Consider the following 21,559-nt stretch of genomic DNA (forward strand, 5'->3'; position numbering starts at 1 on the left):
TCAACCACCATCTCCATGGTTTTATATGTGTTCAGTTCCAGGTTATTTGCGGCTGCACAAGACCACCAGGCAGGAAACCTCTCCACGGTACATGGACTTATCACCGTCGGTGATGAGACCAACCAGAGGGGGGTCACCTGGAATCTTGAGTACTTTGACAGAAGCATTGTTGGAGGTGTGGTCATTGACATAGAGTGAGTAGAGTAGAGGTGAGAGCACTCCTCCTTCCGGCGCTCCTGTGCTGAGGCATAGAGAGTCCGCAAAGTTTTTTTCTCTTGGGGTATGTCTGTATGAGTTTGGCACATCTACCCACTGGGATTTTTGCCCATTCTTCAAGGTAAAACTGCTCCATCTCCTTCAAGTTGCGTGGGTTCTGCTGGAAAACAGCAATCTTTGAAGTCATAAAATAGATTTTCAGTTGGATTGAGGTCTGGGCTTTGACTAGGCCATTCCAAGACATTTAAATGTTTCCCCTTAATCCACTCAATTGTTGCTTTAACAGTATGCTTAGGGTCATTGTCCTGCTGGAAGGTGAACCTCCATCCCAGTCTCAAATCTCTGGAAGACAAACAGTTTTACTCAAGAATTTCCCTGTATTTGGCTCCATCCATCATTCCTTCAATTCTGACCAGCTTCCCGGTCCCTGCCGATGGAAAAACATCCCCACAGCATGATGCTGCCACCACCATGCTTCACTGTGGAGATGGTGTTCTCGGGGTGATGGGAGATGTTAGGTTTGCGCCAGACATAGCGTTTTCCTTGGTGGCCAAAAACTCAATTTTAGTCTCATCTGACCAGAGTACCTTCTTCCGTATGTTTGAGTAGTCTCCCACATGCCTATTTTTTTCTTTAAGCAATGGCTTTTTTCTGGCCACTCTTCCGTAAAGCCCAGGTCTGTGGAGTGTACGGCTTAAAGTGGTCCTATGGACAGATACTCCAATCTCCGCTGTGGATCTTTGCAGCTCCTTCAGGGTTATCTTTGGTCTCTTTGTTGCCTCTGATTAATGCCCTCCTTGCTTGGTCCATGAGTTTTGGTGGGCAGCCCTCTCTTGGCAGGTTTGTTGTGATGCCATATTCTTTCCATTTTTTAATAATGGATTTAATGGTGCTCTGTGGGATGTTCAAAGTTCCGGATATTTTTTTATAACCCAACCCTGATCTGTACTTCTCCACAACTTTGTCCCTGACCTGTTTGGAGAGCTCCTTGGTCTTCATGGTGCCACTTGCTTGGTGGTGCCCCATTCTTAGTGGTGTTGCAGACTCTTGGGCCTTTCAGAACAGGTGTATGTATACTGAGATCATGTGACAGATCATGTGACACAGATTGCACACAGGTGGACTTTGTTTAACTAATTATGTGACTGCTGAAGGTAATTGGTTGCACCAGATCTTATTTAGGGGCTTCACAGCAAAGTGGGTGAAGACATATGCATGCACAACTTTTCCATGCATTTTTTGTTCTAAATCTTTAAAACAAGTCATTTTTTATTTAACGTCACCAATTTCAATTATTTTGTGTATGTTCATCTCATGAAATCCAAATAAAAATCCATTTAATTTACAGGTTGTAATGCAACAAAATAGGAAAAACGGCAAGGGGATGAATTATTTTGCAAGGCACTGTAGGAAAGCTGCCACGTGGAAAGCTGCAACGTGGAAAGCTGCGAGTCTTTGTTGATGTGCTCCGCCCTGCATTTCTACCAATGTCTCTTTAGCCATTTTCCTGTGTCAGTGTAGCAAAGCTCAGCAACTTTACCTTTCCTTGACGCCACATTTATAGCATTAAGGGAATCTGATGTTCTTTTGTACTCCAAATGTCTTATTCTGTGGCCTACATACTGTCTTCTCAGACGCAAAGCATGGATTTTGTTGGGAAATTTGACACTGTTTACAAATCCACTCCTGATACATTTTTTTTAAAACAGCAGAGATATCAATTAAAGTTGTATTTTTCCTGCTAAATCAATTGAGGCTGACTCCTGTTTCAGTTTAACAACTCATTATAAGTTTGATGATGACTGTGATTACTTAAAACTCCTGAAGCTATATGTATGACATCTAGTAGCTCGCAGCAAAGTACACGGTAGCAAAGCTCAATTTCCTTGCATGCTTAAAACCTTTTACAGCTAGGGGTTTCACTAGCGGAAAGTCCTGCGATATGGCTGAGCGCGAAATGTAAAACAAATTATTCGAAATATTTAACTTTCATACATTCACAAGTGCAATACACCAAATTAAAGTTTAACTTCTTGTTAATCTAGCCACCATGACAGATTTCAAAAAGGCTTTACGGCGAAAGCAAACCATGCTATTATCTGAGGACAGCACCCCATCAAACAAACACATGACCATCATAATTCAACCCGCCAGGCGCGACACAAAACTCAGAAATAACGATATAATTCATGCCTTACCTTTGAAGATCTTCTTCTGTTGGCACTCCAATATGTCCCATAAACATCAAATGTTATTTTTGTTCGATAAATTCCATCATTATATCTCCAAAATGTCCATTTATTTGGCGCGTTTGAATCAGAAAAACACCGGTTCCAACTCGCGCAACATGACTACAAAATATCTAATAAGTTACCTGTAATCTTGATCCAAACATTTCAAACAACTTTCCTAATACACCTTTAGGTATTTTTTAATGTAAATAATGAATAAAATTTAAGACGGGATAAACTGTGTTCAATACCGGACGAAAACAAAGTGGAGCGAGCTTTCAGGTCGCGCACCCCAACCACAACAGTACACTAGACTCGACCCTCGTTCTGAACAGCCATACTTCTTCATTACTCAAAAGAAAAACACCAACCAATTTCTAAAGACTGTTGACATCCAGTGTAAGTGATAGGAACTGCAAGCAAGTGCCTTAGAAATCTAGATCCACATAGAAACTCCATTGAAAACACTGTCACCCCCCAAAAACATACCAGGATGGTTTGTCCTCGGGGTTTCGCTTGTCAAATAAGTTCTGCTTTACTCACAGACATAATTTTAACAGTTTTAGAAACTTTAGAGTGTTTTCTATCTATATGCATATCCTAGCTTCTGGGCCTGAGTAGCAATCAGTTTACTTTGGGCACGCTTTTTATCCAAAATTCCGAATGCTGCCCCCTATCCCAAAAAAGTTAACGTTGCATATTACACAACTGAATATTCAACTGTACCTCAATCTCTCAACATCTTCATAAACAGAAGGGGCCTGCAAGAACAACAGGCCAACAAAAGCTTTGATGTCTGTGTCTGCAAGGCTTCCAGAAACTGCATTGTAATGTCTGACAGAATGCACAGACTGCTCCAAACAATGAGCTATGTGACGCTAATGCTAACTGAGGCCCTCATACGGTCTCTTGTTTACATTCTGGCTGTGACTGCGTCCCCCAAGAGTGACATTAGCTCTTCTCAGACACACTGGCTTTCAGCTCCATAAATAATATTCCTTTTTACTGGCCTTGGACTCCTGAGATGGCATTAGGGGCAAGACTATCAGACAGCGACAAAAAGCTCTCGAAGGTCATGTGAGATGGAGTTCAATAATTTAGTATAGACTTTTAATTTATTGGGATTTTCTTTTAAAACACAGCAGCTTGATGCAACCAATATGAGAAAAAGCAAAATGGAGTGTCAGGCTAGCTCGTGGTTACATCAAGGATACATCAAAAACTTCACAAGAAGCCAGTCTGACGATTGAGAGAAGGCCTCTCCAAAGGCACACTGTCTGAAGCGTGTAAATATCCTTGTGATGTGAAGATCTTATGCATATTCTCTCCTCCACCACAGCAAACTCCTTCATTATGAATAAGCATTATGAATGATAAATGACCGATAACTCGTGGAACCGATAACTCATTGCAGCCAAACAAGCACATTTGTTTTTGTTTTCTCATGTAAATGTTTTCTCAAGGACTACAAAGGGAAACCCAGACATGAGCTGCCCAGTGACGCGAGCCTACCAGACGAGCTAAATGCCTTTTATACTCGCTTTGAGGCAAGCAACACTGAAGCATGCACGAGAGCACCAGATGTTCTGGATGACTGTGTGATAACGCTTTCGATAGCCTATGTGAGCAACACCTTTAAACAGGTCAACATTCACAAAGATGTGGTGCCAGACTTATTACCAGGACCCGTACTCAAAGCATGCACGGACCAACTGGCAAGTGTCTTCACTGACATTTTCAACCTCTCCCTGACCAAGTCTGTAATACCTACATGTTTCAAGCAGACCACCATAGTCCGTGTGCCCAACGAAGTGAAGGTAACCTGCCTAAATGATTACCGCCCTGTAGCCCTCACGTCGGTAGAGATGAAGTGCTTTGAAAGGCTGGTCATGGTTAATATCAACAGCATCCTCCTGGATACCCTAGACTCACTCCAATTCGCATACTGCCCCAACAGATCCACAGATGATGCATTCTTAATCTCGCTCCACACTGCCCTTTCTCACCTGGACAAAAGGAACACCTCTGTGAGATTGCTGTTCATTGACTACAGATCAGCATTCAACACCATAGTGCCCATGAAGCTCATCACTAAGCTAAGGACCCTGGGACTAAACAACTCCCTCTGCAAGTGGGAGGTGGACTTCCTGATGGGCCACCCCCAGGTGTTAAGGGTAGGCAACAACACATCTGCCATGCTGATCCTCAACACTGGGGCCCCTCAGGGGTGTGTACTTAGTCCCCTCCTGTACTCCCTGTTCACCCATGACTGTGAGGCCGAACACGACTCCAACACCATCATTACGTTTGCTGACGACACAACAGTAGTAGGCCTGATCCCCGACAACGATGAGACAGCCTTTTTCGAGGAGGTCAGAGAACTGTCAGTGTTGTGCCAGGACAACACCCTCTCCCTCAATGTGAACAAGACAAAGGAGCTGATCATGGACTACAGGAAAAGGCTGGCCGAACAGACCCCCATTCACATCACCGGGCTGTAGTGGAGTGGGTCGAGAGATTCAAGTTCCTTGGTGTCCACATCACCAAAAAACTATCACGGTCCAAACACACTAAGACAGTCGTGAAGAGTGCACGACAAAACCTTTTCCCCCTCGGAGACTGAAAAGATTTGTCATGGGTCCCCAGATCCTAAAAAAGTTCTACCCGACAACCATCGAGAGTATTCTGACCAGTTCAATCACCGCCTAGTACATGTATGGCAACTGCTCGGCATCTGACCGTAAGGCGCTACAGAGGGTAGTGCGTACGGCCCTGTACATCACTGGAGACAAGCTTCCTGCAATCCATAATATGCAGTGTCAGAGGAATGCCCATAATATGATCAGTGGCTCCAGTCACCCAAGTCATGGACTGTTTTCTCTGCTACCGCACGGCAAGCGGTACCGAAGTCTAGGACCAAAAGGTTACCTAACAGCTTCTAACCCCAAGCCATAAGACTGCTGAACAATTAATAAAATGGCCACCGGAATATTGACATTTTTACATTGCCCCCCCCCCTCCATTTGTTTTGTACACTTCTGCTACTTGCTATTTATTATCTATTCCTAGTCACTTCACCCCTACCTACATGTACAAATGACTTCAACTAACCTGTACCTCCGCACACTGACTCGGTACCGGTACCCCATATACATAGCCTCGTTATTGTGTTACTTTTTATCATTTTTTAATTTAGTTTATTTGGTAAATATTTTCTTAACTGTTCTTGAACTACCCTGTTGGTTAAGGGCTTGTAAGTAAGCATTTCACTGTAAGGTCTACACTTGTTGTATTTGGCGCATGTGACAAAATAAAGTTTCTTTTGATTGTGAGTGACCTGCAGGAGCCGTCTTTAATGGACTTTGGAGCATTGTGTTTTCTACTGTAGCAACAAATCTTTCAACACAACATCCAATCTCTAACATAGAGAACTACTACTACTAGTATAATAACCTATCCTCTGGCATAGCTCATAGGGTCTTTGAGCCATGCAAGCCTCTACAACTATGAGAAGTTCACATAGAGAGAGAATTTGAAATACAATCAAAACTACAATACGGAAAACTGCACTACAATGCAATCCTATATCGAGCAGAGTCTGGCTGAATCTGTGGAACGAGAATGCACAATCACATTCACACTGAACCGAGGAAGAGAGAGAATGAGTGAAACAATGAGATTTGATGAGCGAAAGAGAACACAAAGAGAATAATGGAGTGAAATATAGATAGAGAAAGAAGGGAAACAGGAGGGAGGGAGGTAAGGTATGCAGGGCCAGAAACTGCAAAATGCTGCAAAGCTCCAGGACAGCAGAGACTATGCAGTGGGCCATAGCAGAGAGAGAGTGGCTGAATGGAAAATCTCCATGGTGTTGAGTTAAAAGATGGACCCCATGCAGGCCTTTGGGTGAGGAGAGACTCGCAAGATGATTAGCACACTTGGGGAAAGCCTGTTTGGGGCTGAAATGTAGATGGAGCTAGCTAGAAAATAACAGTACTTTCCTCCCAGCCCTCTCTAACATACTTCAGCCCTAACAGAGGCAAGCCTGTGTATTTTCAATGAGTAATCCTTTTCAATTGACCAGCACTTGTGTTGGGCTATGCTCTTTATTGGCTGTTGGCTCTGTAGTGGGTGGACTGAAAATAAATTTAGATAGTATCCTCATCGACAGAGTCCAGCTAGAATGGAAACAGATAACAATGGAAACACTTAACATTATGGTCAATTGACAGACACTTTAATTCATAGCAACTTGCAGAACAGATTCAGTATTTCGCCCAGGTGGGAATCAATCCCACAACCCTGGTGTTGCAAGCACCACATTCCAGCCAACTGAGCCCCCTGAACCACCAACCTTCTCCCCACCCATATGAATGCCTCACAATCTGGGCAACCTCTCTCCTCTGAGCCTTCTCCACTGGGGGACAGAGTCATTGACGAGTGAAGATCTCAAGCCCAATTCTAGGGCACCGCCATGACAGTCTTAGTCTGGCTGCCCACCCTATCCCCCAACCATTACAGACACCATCCTTCCCCTCATCCATCCATCCCTTCCTCCCCCTGTCTATCCCTCTCTCTGGGGGATGAGAGTGGGGCCAGACATAGCCAGACGGAGCCAGCAGCTGTGTCCATCCACCTGTGCCAAACCCCACCAGTCTGCACGCTGAAACCTCTGCAGGCTACCTTTTAAAGGCGTAAAGAAAAGCTACCAAAAACTAGACCCAGTCATTAAAAGGCTTGTGTCAGAAAGCCTCTGCTCTATTTCACTCTACCTGTCATACACATTTCTGCTGGCTCATAACTTTCCGGGCAACAGTGCAAGTGAGCTCATTTTTACCCTGAGACTGTCAAAAAGTCTCCCCTTTTTATATTTTCAGTGAGAGGCAGACTTTTTCTATTCTGTCTTTTCTCTTCATTTCAAATGCAACACGGTGAAACATAAGAGACGTGGTTATGTTGGGGTGGGAAATATAAAGAGCACGAAGCTGCCAAGTGCAATACGAAAAGAGGAGATCAATGGCCATATCACTGTCAGATATTCAAAACAGTTTAGCAGTAATGAGGGCATGGCGTTCCACGACTATGCTGTCGTATAATAACATTTGCTGTGGAGGAAATAACAAGGTAACACATAGCTGGTTGTTAGATGCAGGATAATTTCCAGAGGAGAATATACTGTACTTTAGTTCTAAAGGCTGGTTTCCATGACAGGTTAAACACATGGGCCTGGAATAAAACACATTTTTCAACGGAGCAATTCCATAGGCATGGTTTTTAGTCCAGGCTTAGGCTTAATATGGGTCAGGGAAACTTCAAGTCACATTTTAAAAATCTCCATTCTGCACAACGACAGTGTATCTAACCAACACTATCTAATGTGTGGTAGGAAATCAATCTAAAAAAATGTAAGAAAAATAAATAAATGTGCCTGTTTGTTTCATTCTCATTACGTTTTTTAGTTCACTCTAGTGTTATTTAGTTCTCTATTGTTTTTTAGTTCACTCTATTGTAAACTCTACAGTCTGCGTATTTTATCTCATTCTCCGTCTTTTAAGAAATAATGGCTCTCGAGAGAAGTCGCTAGACACTGTTGGAAAGCTCTTGGATGACTTCGTGTCCAGTGAACTGACAGGCTAAATCTCTGAGCTCTCCTACCATTAACATATCATCTCAACCATTAAGGATATCCTGACACTAACTCTGCCCTTCTCTTTCTCTGCCTTTCAGACTGACTCTTCAATGGTCCCTCATCTTCTCTAGCCAGAAAGGAACCATGTTGTCCGCCCATGTTTTGATATGGTAAGTTGCCTGGTTACGTCAGTGTTATGCAGGGGTAGATTCGTCCAGAGGGCTAAAACGGCACAATATTCACACTATGATTACATATTTTGATAGTCAAGTTTGCCCTGATTATTCATCCTTGGCGTCATAGCCCCACCAAAAAATGTAAGTTAATCATAGACTGTACACAATTGGCCACAGCCACTAAATACTTTATTACAGAAGAAAAAAATATATTTTCTACTTGGCAGCACCGATTAAGGGGGAAGATGTGCGATATAGTCAGAGTTGATTAAAAGCAACTTCAATCTGCTATGTTTTGCCTCTTCACCCTTGTTGTTACTGCTTGTTATAAGAAAAGGAAAAAGCAGTGGGTGGCTTTTCAAAGGTGTGTGTGTGTGTGTGTGTGTGTGTGTGTGTGTGTGTGTGTGTCTTCACACAGGTTTCAAATACTAATATATGCATGCTAACAGTGGAAGCAAATTAAAAAATGACACAGCCTTGACATCCATATGTCAAGTCAAATCAAAGTTTATTTGTCACGTGCGCCGAATACAACAGGTGTAGACCTTACAGTAAAATGCTTACTTACAGGCTCTAACCAATAGTGCAAAAAAGGTATTAGGTGAACAATAGGTAAGTAAAGAAATAAAACAACAGTAAAAAGACAGGCTATATACAGTAGTGAGGCTATAAAAGTAGTGAGGCTACATACAGACACCGGTTAGTCAGGCTGATTGAGGTAGTATGTACATGTAGATATGGTTAAAGTGACTATGCATTCTATGTTCCCACATTGTACTGGGAATGGTAGGACATTGTACATTGGGACAGAGACACTGGCACAGCACACAGCCAATTACTCCTGTACTGAGAGTTTATACCCGTTTTTCTCTGTTTATATTGGTGTCAGAGAGTAAGAAAGTCACTGATTCTACAATAATAATAATGTGTTTTCTTTCCATTGATGACTGCAGTGTGCAGGGGTGTTTTTACAATAGGTTAAAGCAATGTCAGCACAATAACTGTTCGACAGCAGCTTCGTGAAATGGGTTTCGATGGCAGAGCAGCCGCACACAAGCCTAAGATCACTCTGTTCAATGTCAAGCGTCGACTGGAGTGGTGTAAAGCTTGCTGCCATTGGACTCTGGAGCAGTGGAAACACGTTCCCTGTAGTGATGGATCACGCTTCACCATCGTGCAGTCCGACGGACAAATCTAGATTTGGAGGATGCCAGGAGAACGCTACCTGTCCCAATGGATAGTACGAACTGTAAAGTTTGGTGGAGGAATAGTGGTCTGAGCTGTTTTTCATGGTTCATGCTTGGCACCTTAGCTCCAGTGAAGGGAAATCTTAACGCTACAGCATACAATGACATTCTAGATGATTCTGTGTTTCCAACTTCGTGGCAAGGCCCTTTCTTGTTTCAGCCTGACAATGCCCATGTGCACAAAGCGAGGCCCGTACTGAAATGGTTTGTCGAGATCGATGTGGAAGAACTTGACTGGTCTGCACAGAGCACTGACCTCAACCCCATCGAACACCTGCGAGCCAGGCTTAATAGCCCAACATCAGTGCCCGACCTCACTATTGCTCTTGTGGGTGAATAGAAGTACGTCCCGGTAGCAATGTTCCAACATCTAGTGGAAAGCCTTCCCAGAAGAGTGAAGGCTGTTATAGCAGCAAAGGGGGGACCAACCTCATATTAATGCCGATGATTTTGGAATGAGATGTTTGACGAATAAGTGTCCACATACTTATGGTAATGTAGTATGCTATACTTCTTCTAAAAAGGAAAAAGAACTCTGCAAAGAGCGTTTGTCCCGAAACTGAAGGCCCCGCATCACTGTTACAGGCTCAATGCCATAAATAGGTCGATAGCAGTAAAAATGACACACATGCACCTACAGTAATCCCTGTATTTTACATCCATACAGATGCTGGGGATATGAATTTCCTGTTTTGTAGCCAGATAAAGTTTGCTATCTGAAATACAAATAGATGTGCCCTGTAAAAGATTAATAAGGCTGTCACTGACTAAAATTGGAGCATGGGTCCCCTTTGATGAAGGCAATGGCAGAATTCAAATGTGAGAGGAAAACCCAATGTTCTCTCTGATAACATCCTATAACAACAATCAACTTTGATGTTGGAATTATAACAGTGTCTGGTTTGTTTTGGGGGAACATCTATACCAAGACAACCACAATGCTCCAGGATGGACTAAAAGGACCATAATTTGATCCCTGTTGTTGCTGCGAAATGTCCTGCACAGCAAGAAATGCAAACTTGTAGACTATTCAATGTTTAAAAAGGCTTATAAAGTTTATAATTTCCACTTTAACACTTCAGACTTGTTTTTCCGTAATTAAAAATGGCTCAACTCCTACAGAAAATGTCCATTAATTAAAATCCACAAAATAATTCACCTTTCCTGCTGTGGAATTATTTTCCTGCTGTAGCAAACTGGCTCAAATTAAGATCCTACATCTGAAAATGTCATTGAATGTATACTATACCTTAGGAGTATGCATATCCTAAACCCTAATACAGATATTTACCTGTCACGGTAAGCTGCTAATCACATCTTTGCACATTTCACTTCATCAGCTGTTGTTATTTTTAGAGCGCTCCCTTATCTTTTTTTCTCCTGTGAGGGAATGTAGTGACGCGACAGCAGCACTATTGGTAATCAGCAGCCGTACTACTGTTTTAAACCCAGCTAAAGCCTTTGAGGAGACCATTGAACATGGGCAATGATCTCTAAAGGACGGGCGGCTCTACCGCGGCTCAGCGGCAACATTACAGCAAATGCTGCAGGGAAATCTCCCCCATAATGCCCCTCGTGAGCATCCTCCTCCTGTGGAGATGGAAGCCTTAAAGCCATGGTAGGAAAAAAGCTTCTTACTACCTTAGAAGACGCTGAAACCTATTAGACGTTGTATCTGGGCACCCTATATCAAATTAGCACCTCATGTTCATCCGTTAAAAGCAGCATATAACCAGGGGTACTCCATTGTCATACTTGAGTAAAAGTAAAGATACCTTAATAGAAAAGGACTCAAGTAAAATTGAAAGTCCGCCAGTAAAATACTACTTGAGTAAACGTATTTGGTTTTAAATATACTTAAGTATCAAAAGTAAATGGAATTGCTAAAATGTACTTAAGTATCAAAAGTACAAGTAAAAGTATAAACCATTTAAAATTCCTTATATTAAGCAAACCAGAGGGCACAATTATCTTGTTATTTTTTTATTGACAGATAGCCAAGGGCACACTCCAACACTCAGACATAATTTACAGACAAATCCTTTTCATTCAGTGAGTCCGCCAGATCAGGCAGTAGGGATGACCAGGGATGTTCTCTTGATAAGAGTGTGAATTGGACCATTTTCCTGTCAAAATGTAACGGGTTTTTTTGGGTGTCAGGGAAAATGTATGGAGTAAAAAGTACATACTTTTTTTTTTAGGAATGTAGTGAAGTAAAAGTTGACAAAGATATGAATAGTAAAGTACAGTCCAGATACCCCAAAGAATGAATAAAGTAGTACTTTAAAGTTGTTTTACTTTATTTAACTAGGCAAGTCAGTTAAGAACAAATTCTTATTTTCAATGACAGCCTAGGAACAGTGGGTGTCACGTCCTGACCAGTATAAGGGGTTATTTGTTATTGTAGTTTGGTCAGGACGTGGCAGGGTGTGTTTGTTTAGAGTGTTTCGGGGTTTGTTGGGCTATGTTCTTGTTAGTCTATTTCTATGTGGTGTTCTAGTATGTCTATTTCTATGTGGTGTTTGTTGGGTTGACCTTCAATTGGAAGCAGCTGCTCCTAGTTGCTTCTAATTGAAGGTCCCATTTAAGAGGGGTGTTTTTCTATTGGATTTGTGGGTAGTTGTTTCTTGTTTAGCTGTGTGCCTGACAAGACTGTTTATCGTTGTTATTTTTGTATACTTTTGTTTTTCCTTCTTTCTGCCGAATAAAAGAAGATGAGTATACACATTCCCGCTGCATTTTGGTCAAATCCTTACGACACCTGTGACAGTGGGTTAACTGCCTTGTTCAGGTGCAGAATGACAGATTTTTACCTTGTCTGCTCGGGAATTCGATCCAACTTTTCGGTTACTAGTCCAATGCTCAAACCACTAGGCTACCTGCCGCCTTAAGAACTACAACACTGCATATAACAGATAATGCATAACACAGTAGTATTTGAATAACAATAATCAATGGGGTAATATTATGTTACAGTCAGCCAGCTTTGCCTATTATTAGAACATGACAATCATATTTGCGGCTCTGTACTGCATATAGTAATTTCTATTACATTATACCTGAGTATATTTACAGTTGAAGTCGGAAGTTTACATAAACCTTAGCCAAATACATGTAAACTCAGTTTTTCACAATTCCTGACATTTAATCCTAGTAAAAATTCCCCGTCTTAGGTCAGTTAGGATCACCACTGTATTTTAAGAATGTGAAATGTCAGAATAATAATAGAGAGAATGATTTATTTCAGCTTAACATTTTTTCATCACATTCCCAGTGGGTCAGACGTTTACATACGCTCAATTAGTATTTGGTAGCATTGCCTTTAAACTGTATCTTTGGTCAAACGTTTCAGGTAGCCTTCCACAAGATTCTCACTTGTTGTCCTTAAGCCATTTTGCCACAACTTTGGAAGTGTGCTTGGGGTCACTGTCCATTTGGAAGACCCATTTGCGACCAAGTTTTAACTTCCTGGCTGATGTCTTGAGATGTTGCTTCAATATATCCACATAATTTTCCTCCCTCATGATGCCATCTATTTTGTGAAGTGTACCCGTCCCTTCTGCAGCAAAGCACCCCCACAACATGATGCTGCCCCCCCCCCCGTGCTTCACAGTTGAGATGGTGGTCTTCGGCTTGCGAGCATCCCCTTTTTTCCTCCAAACATAACGATGGTCATTATGGCCAAACAGTTCTATTTTTGTTTTATCAGACCAGAGGACATTTCTCCAAAAAGTACGATCTTTGTCTCCATGTGCAGTTGTAAACCATAGTCTGGATTTTTTTATGGCGGTTTTGGAGCAGTGGCTTCTTCCTTGCTGAGCGGCCTTTCAGGTTATGTCGATATAGGACTCGTTTTACTGTGGATATAGATACTTTTGTACCGGTTTCCTACAACATCTTCACAAGGTCCTTTGCTGTTGTTCTGGGATTGATCTGCACTTTTCTCACCAAAGTACGTTAATCTCTAGGAGACAGAACGCATCTCCTTCCTGAGCGGTATGACGGCTGTGTGGTCCCATGGTGTTTATTCTTCTGTGGTATTGTTTGTACAGATGAACGTGGTACCTTCAGGCGTTTGGAAATTGCTCCAAAGTATGAACCAGACTTGTGGAGGTGTACCATTATTTTTCTGAGGTCTTGGCTGGTTTCTTTTGATTTGCCCATGATGTCAAGCAAAGAGGCACTGAGTTTGAAGGCCTTGAAATACATCCACAGGTACACCTCCAATTGACTCAAATGATGTCAATTAGCCTATCAGAAGATTCTAAAGCCATGGCATCATTTTCTGGAATTTTCCAAGCTGTTTAAAGGCACAGTCATCTCAGTGTATGTAAACTTCTGACCCACTGGAATTGTGATACGGTGAATTGTATGTGAAATAATCTGTCTGCAAATAATTGTTGGAAAAATTACTTGTGTCATGCACAAAGTAGATGTCCTAACCAACTTGTCAAAACCACAGTTTGTTAACAAGAAATTTGTGGAGTGGTTGAAAAAATGAGTTTTAATGACTCCAACCTAAGTCTATGTAAACTTCCGACTTCAACTGTTCATGCAATATGACAGTCGAGGAAATGAAAATCTCCTGCCATCACAAGAAAGAGAAAAAAGAATCCCACTTTTTTGTTACGAGACAATCCTACTAAATCCACCGCTTGTGTATTGTTTGCTTTGGGCTTATCGGGATTACTACATTGGGTTTATCGGGCTAACTACATTGGGCTTATATGGCTACCTACATTTAGCTAATCGGGCTACCTACATTGGGCTTACCGTACTCGCTACATTGGGCTTATCGGGCTACCTACATTGGGTTTATCAGGCTACCTACATTGGGCTTATCGGGCTACCTACACTATATATACAAAAGTATGTGGACCCCTTCAAATTAATGGATTTGGCTATTTCATCCACACTCGTTGCTGACAGGTGTATATAATCGAGCACACATTCATGCGATCTCCATAGACAAACATTGGCAGTAGAATGGCCTTACTGAGGATTTCAGTGACTTTCAATGTGGCCCTGTCTTAGGATGCCACCTTTCCAACAAATCAGTTTGTCAAAATTATTTCCTGTTAGAGCTGCCCCGGTCAACTGTAAGTGCAGTTATTGTGAAGTGGAAACGTGTAGGAGCAGCAACGGTTAAGCCACACAAGCTCACAGAATGGGACCGCCGAGTGTTGAAGTGTGGTTAAATCATCTGCTCTCTGTTGCATCTCTCACTACAGAGTTACAAATGTTCTCTGGAAGCAACTTCAGCACAATAACTGTTCGACGGCAGCTTCAGGAAATGGGTTTCGATGGCAGAGCAGCCGCACACAAGCCTAAGATCACAATGCTGGAGCATCGGCTGGAGTGGTGTAAAGCTTGCTGCCATTGGACTCTGGAGCAGTGGAAACACGTTCTCTGGAGTGATGAATCACACTTCACCATCTGCAGTCCGACAGACGAATCTAGATTTGGAGGATGCCAGGAGAACACTACCTGTCCCAATGCATAGTGCCAATTGTAAAGTTTGGTGGAGGGTGAATAGTGGTCTGGGGCTGTTTTTCGTGGTTCAGGCTTGGCCCCTTAGCTCCAGTGAAGGGAAATCTTAACGCTACAGCATACAATGACATTCTAGACGATTCTGTGTTTCCAACATCGTGGCAAGGCCCTTTCCTGTTTCAGCCTGACAATGCCCATGTTCACAAAACAAGGCCCATACTGAAATGGTTTGTCGATCGGTGTGGAAGAACTTGACTGGCCTGCACAGAGCACTGACCTCAACCCCATCGAACACCTGCGAGCCAGGCTTAATAGCCCAACATCAGTGCCGACCTCACTATTGCTCTTGTGGGTGAATAGAAGTACGTCCCTGTAGCAGAGTTCCAACATCTAGTGGAAAGCCTTCCCAGAAGAGTGAAGGCTGTTATAGCAGCAAAGGGGGGACCAACCTCATATTAATTCCCATGATTTTGGAATGAGATGTTTGATGAATAGGTGTCCACGTACTTTTAATCATGTAGTGTACATTGGGCTTATCGGGGTTCCAACATTGGGTTTATCTCTGTTTTCTGGCCTACCCAGCTAGTTCAATGGAGACAAATTGCATTGGGACTGAATTCCACGTGGGAAGATAATTTGAAAGGTGATTGTTAAATTCAAAGGGCAGCACTTTTGTCCCCCTTTGGTTCCTTTCATTAGGAAATGGTATTTGCATTAGGTGTAGACTCCAAAGCAATGAACAAGTGATAGGGAGCAGTTTTTGCTTCTTTAACCCAAGCACTATGGGCTAAATGCTAAATGCAGGGTGCAGTAAGAGGAAAAGGTTGTAAATTTAGCTGTCTGGGGTCAACGAGTATGTGAAAAGTTCTTAGTGACAGTCGGAACATTTGAACATTGTAGAAACAAAACTATAACACAAGCATGCAGAAGCATAAAAAAAAGCCCATTTTGTTACAAAAACCTCATTATGTAATTTAAATTGAAAGCTGAGAATAAAAGGGGAAAAAAGCCCACCAGATTGTATGGCGGACAGATTTACTTAAAGGGGAAAATATATTTTGTATGCATGTTGCGTGCAAGAGAGAGGGTTTGAGAGTTACTCGTTGAATTAACCAAAACACGAGGAATGATACTGAACACGCTCACTGGCAAATTGACCAGGGATTTTCAGTGTGACTCCTTTCCTTTGCTCTATCCCTTTGCCATCTCTTTCTCTGTCTCTCCATCTCCACTATCTCTGTGTACCCTTCTTCTTCTATCTCCCTTCCCCTTCCCTCCCACCATTTCCTTTTCTCACCACTTCCTTCCTTTTCCTCCATCCCTTCCTCCTCCCTCCATCCCTCCATCCATCCCGTCTTTTCCATCTTCCTCCCTCTTCCTCCCCCTGCCTTTCACCATGCATTTTTCAGGCCGCAGTTTTCTCCACACAATTAGTGAACATTACCTGGAGCGGTTCCTACATGCATGTTTGAAGAGCAGGGGCCTTCGACTGCCAATGTATGGCGGAGGGCCTGGTGAGATAATGGAGGCTGAGAGAGTGCACACGACCCAGCCATCCACCGCTGCACTACTGCACTACATTACACAACTCTCTCTCTCGCTCTTAATCTCTCTCTCTACAACACACATGCACTAACACCACACCACCCAGCATTCAGGAGACGGAGGAGGGAAAAACATGCTGTGTTGATCTACTGCATTCAAAAAAGGCTTATATTGTAAATTCCTTAAGGTATTGCTCGCTGGTAAATACTGTTTAGGGGAGGAGTTTAATCATAGGGTTTTTTTTGCCTTAGAAGTGCTTGTAGATTGGTCGTTGCTTGGTGAAGGATTAGGATTTAATGATGTGACTGATATACAGTGCATTCGGAAAGTATTCAGACCCCTTCTCTGTTTCCATGTTTTGTTACACTACAGCCTTATTCTGAACTGGATTAAATACCCAATAATGACAAAGCGAAAACAGGTTTTTAGGGATGTTTGCAAATTTATAAAGAAAGACCTTACTTACAGAAAGACCTTACTTACATAAGTACTCAGACCCTTTGCTATGAGAATTAAATTGAGCTCAGGTGCATCCTGTTTCAATTTATCATCCTTGAGATGTTTCTACAACTTGATTGGAGACCACCTATGGTAAATTTGATTGATTGGACATGATTTGGAAAGGCACACATCTGTCTATATAAGGTCCCACAGTTGACAATGCATGTCAGAGCAAAAACCAAGCCATGAGGTCGAAGGAATTGTCTGTAGAGCTCCGAGACACGATTGTGTCGAGGCATTGATCTGGGGAAGGGTACACATTGAAGGTCCACAAGAACACAGTGGCCTCCGTCGTTCTGAAATGGAAGAAGTTTAGAACCATCACGACTCTGGCTAGAGCTGGCCACCCGGCCAAACTGTGGAATCGGGGGAGAAGTGCCTTGGTCAGGGAGGTAACCAATAATCCGATGGTCACTCTGACAGCGCTTCAGAGGTCCTCTGTGGGGATGAGAGAACCTTGCAGAAAGACAACCATCTCTGCAGCACTCCAACAATCAGGAATATATGGTAGAGTGGCCAGATGGAAGCCAGTAAAAGGCACATGACAGCTCGCTTGGAGTTTGCCAAAATGCACCTAAAGGACTCTCAGACCATAAGAAACATAGCTGCGCGGTGACGCATCCCATCTAACCTGACAGAGAAGGATGAGAGAAACTCCCTAAATACAGGTGTGCCAAGCTTGTCACGTCATACCCAAGAAGACTCAAGGCTGTCATAGCTGCCAAAGGTGGTTCAACAAAGTACTGAGTAAAAGGTCTGAATACTTGTAAATGTGATATTTAAGTTGTTTTTTTCAATACATTTGCAAAAATGTCTAAAAAACGTTTTGGACTTAGTCATTATGGGGTATTGCGTGTAGATTGAGAAAAACAACAACAATTTAATCAATTTTAGAATAAGGCTGTAACGTTACAAAAATTTGGAAAAAGTCAAGGGGTCTGAATACTTTCCGAATTCACCGTATCTAAGATTTGAGACACAACAAGGCAACACTGCATAATTACAATAGTAGATGGGCAATGTCGACGCAAGTGTCACCCCCAAAAATAATAACTCAGTCTAGTGTTTTAATTGGCCACTAATTACTCGATCAGTTTCATAGCCTATTCTCTGAAATCAGTTCACCAGAGGGCATATTTTAGGGCAGTCATCATTCATGGGGTAATAGTGTGTTGTTATCAATCTTTTAAACATTGTTTTGGTAATCTGACATTACTGCTCATCAATCATGTATTCTCCCAAGAAAAGAAGGGGAAGGGCATTGATTGGTCTCGAGGCCTATGGCCAATGATCTATCCTCAACCCTAACATCATCAGGCAACATTTCAATCATTTTGCCTCTCTCTGCTCTCTATCCTCAGATTTTCAAGAGAATGCTCATCAAAAGCTTTTCTTCTCCAGTTCTGAACGCTTTAGACAAACTTTTAAAACTACAGTATAAACATTGTAGCTGTAGTCCAGACTGGTGTTCTTTCTCAACAACCTGAACTTTGACCTTTCCAAATATGGTGATCACAGCAGAAATGCTAACAGTCCTTGTAAATGATTGAAATTCAGCAGTAAACCCCACACATAGCCCAGCTAGCCCGGCTCTGAGATAAAAACCGATTGTGCCTACACTGTCTTTGTCCTTCTGAGCGTAGACCTTTTATTTTCCTTTTGTGAAGTACTGGCAATTTTAATAGGATGACTGTTCTCTTCCTCTTTTACTGTCAAAGGCTACGAGGATATCTCTGTCCCTGAAGTAAAATTTGGACTCTTCCTGTACTCGACTCCGACAGTCCGGCAATGACTCTTCTACGCGTTTGTAATTGAACAGTAAATCTTTCCCGGAGTTTTCTTTTTCTCCTCTCCACTCATTCTCTCTTAGGCGCTACAAGGAACAAAGTGACACTGTCCACAATTTAATTGTCTTCGCTTATTGGCCAGTAAATAAAAGAAAATGTCAGCCCCACCATTTTCTCACTCTCTACATTCCAAAAACATCAGTTGTTGAATGACTGTAAATGGAGTATGTACGATCATTAACGTAATATCCATTTGATCCAATGGGCCAGATCTCTGCCATCTTTAACTGTTTAAGCCTTGGGGTATTTTTCCATATCCCTGATATTTTAATGAAAGTGATTACTTTCCTCACCTAGTGTCCCATTAGTGACTCACTTGCTGATTGAACTGTAATGTTTAATTAACTAGTTGTGTTCCTTAATTGCATGGCTTCTACTGACCCAAGGACAAGATCCCACCCCCCCACCCCCACCTCACCAGATTTAGAGGTGGTCTGATTTGGTCTCATGTCTCGGTCTCTATCCTTCAGCTTCCCTATGCTGCAGACTGTCTTTGAAGGGGGTTCATTGTTCTACATCGGTGTGTTATTGGTCCTGGCTGGGCCAAATAAACAGATGGGATCCTCCGTCGTCTGCTGACAATCATTACATTCCCTGATACGAAAGCATAAAGATATTCGATGAGATTGGTTGTCATGGCAGCACGGCATCTCCAGTTGAAAAAAGTAAGAAGTGAAAGAGAGGAGAGAGGGGCGCCGCAGATTGAGAGAGTTGTGTGTGACATAAGAAAACGACTCCTAGCAGCTCGTCCTTTGGCAAATGCTGATTAAGCCCAGGTCTATGGCATAAGGAGGCTGTTTCAAGAGGGCTGGGCTAATCAAAATTGAAAAGTCTTCCTCAAAGAGAGTAGGAGTGATTCATGTTTCAAAGTGACCAAATTGCCCATCCTAAACAGTTAGTAAAGTTCCTGTTTGACTAGTATGTCTCACGGAAGTTGCTCCTTCAATAGATGCACGTGTGTTGTTGTCCAAGCTGAATTTGTTCTCTTCTCTCCACCGTTGTCATGTGTCAAGATGAATAGCCCAGTGTGGAAGGTAGCTGTCATGCTAATAAAACGTTTATTTTATAGATTTTGTGCGAACAGTGCGACTTGTACTCAGGCTTTCAATGAAGAGTGAGAACTTCAATTTGACTTAGAGACCGGTTTACTACTGCCTCGGGCAAAGTGGTAGAAAGAAGATTTAGACAGCTGGGTCCTGAGTTGTAATCTGCAGGAAGAAAACAAGCTTTTCATCAAAGTGGATTTACTGTTTTCCCAGTGTGAAGTGTCTGTATATCCTGGTAAAAGCTCCTCTACAATAGGAGGCAAATGAAAGGAGACTCAAAGCCCCACTGTGCTATCAGGGTGGATAATAACAGCTGAGGGCTCAGATACAGGTGGGAAGGCAGTAACAGAAAATGACACAGTTGCAGCCCTGAATGAGGTACCTAGATAATCTGTTTACATATTTAAGTTCTGGTTGCCCTTTTTTATTTCCCAGGAGAAGTCATCTAGCCCTATAATCTCTTCCAAAGCATACACCCACCAGACTGATCACAGCTAACACCAGCCAGACTGATCACAGCTAACACCAGCCAGACTGATCACAGCTAACACCAGCCAGACTGATCACAGCTAACACCAGCCAGACTGATCACAGCTAACACCAGCCAGACTGATCACAGCTGACACCAACGAGACTGATCACAGCTAACACCAACGAGACTGATCACAGCTAACCTAGATATATGAAAATTATATGGTTTCAGGGACAGGCAGACAACACAAGAAAATTATATTTTTACCATTTATGAGGCTGTACACCTCCAGGAGGAAACTGGATGGTAAAAAGGGGGAACATGGATCACTGTATGGATCACTGTATGTGGACACTTGTTTCATACCAGTTTCATTTGATAATATGAACTCAATGGATATATTTGGTGTGCTCTGTCTCTACACGGAAGATCATCACTTCCATAACTGCATTCCACCTTCCATCCAACCGAGTAGCGTGTAGTTAGTGCAGATGTCCTAAAATGGACACCGTACAGCTGTTCCATTTCATACCTGTTCCATTTGCTCATATGAACTACATTTCATACCTGTTCCATTTACTTATATGAACTCAATGCCTTTGTTTGTTGTGCTACATCTCAACACACAAGATCATCCCTTCCCTGGCAGCATCCCACCTCCCGTTTGCCTTTTAGAGTAGGATACCAGCTGCAGTGCTGAGGTGCTACATGGGTGGATCTCCCAGAAAACAGACAGTCAGCAGCATGGTGCCATGGGGTGAGCGAGGTGGCAGAGCATGAAGGGATGCATTAGGTGTCACGCAGCTGCACACTGAACGTAAATACCTTATTCAGCCACTTAGCGAGCTGTTAGAGAAGGAGGAAGATAACATTGGAGAGATAGAATGGGGGGGGCAGAGAGGGAGAATGACTGAGAGGCCAACAGCATGCGTGTCAAGGGAAATCAGCCAACAGCATGCATGTCAAGGGGAATCAGGCTCAAGAATGTCCTTGTGACCACTTCCATCAAAAAGTGTACTTTTGAGACTTTTTGGTTGCGTGAGTGGGGTTTAAGAGGTGTATTTCCCCTCTTGTTGTGGTTATTTTTGTAAGAATTTAGGTGTGGATGCTCTGTGACAGTATCTTCAATAAAGGTAATTTCAGTAGTATATACTTTAGC

General features: G+C 42.5%; 1 protein-coding gene across 1 annotated transcript in view; it reads left to right on the forward strand.

Moving 5' to 3' along the window:
* LOC106604562 (leucine-rich repeat and immunoglobulin-like domain-containing nogo receptor-interacting protein 2) overlaps positions 1–21,559 on the forward strand; it is a 309,642-nt gene that overhangs the window by 51,732 nt on the left and 236,351 nt on the right. Inside the window, exon 2 of the mRNA XM_014199313.2 lies at positions 8,175–8,246. The gene's annotated coding sequence lies outside the window, so the exon portion shown is untranslated. The remainder of the gene's footprint in view (positions 1–8,174; positions 8,247–21,559) is intronic.

This window comes from Salmo salar, chromosome ssa05 (assembly GCF_905237065.1).
Source record: "Salmo salar chromosome ssa05, Ssal_v3.1, whole genome shotgun sequence".
Lineage (NCBI taxonomy): Eukaryota > Metazoa > Chordata > Actinopteri > Salmoniformes > Salmonidae > Salmo > Salmo salar.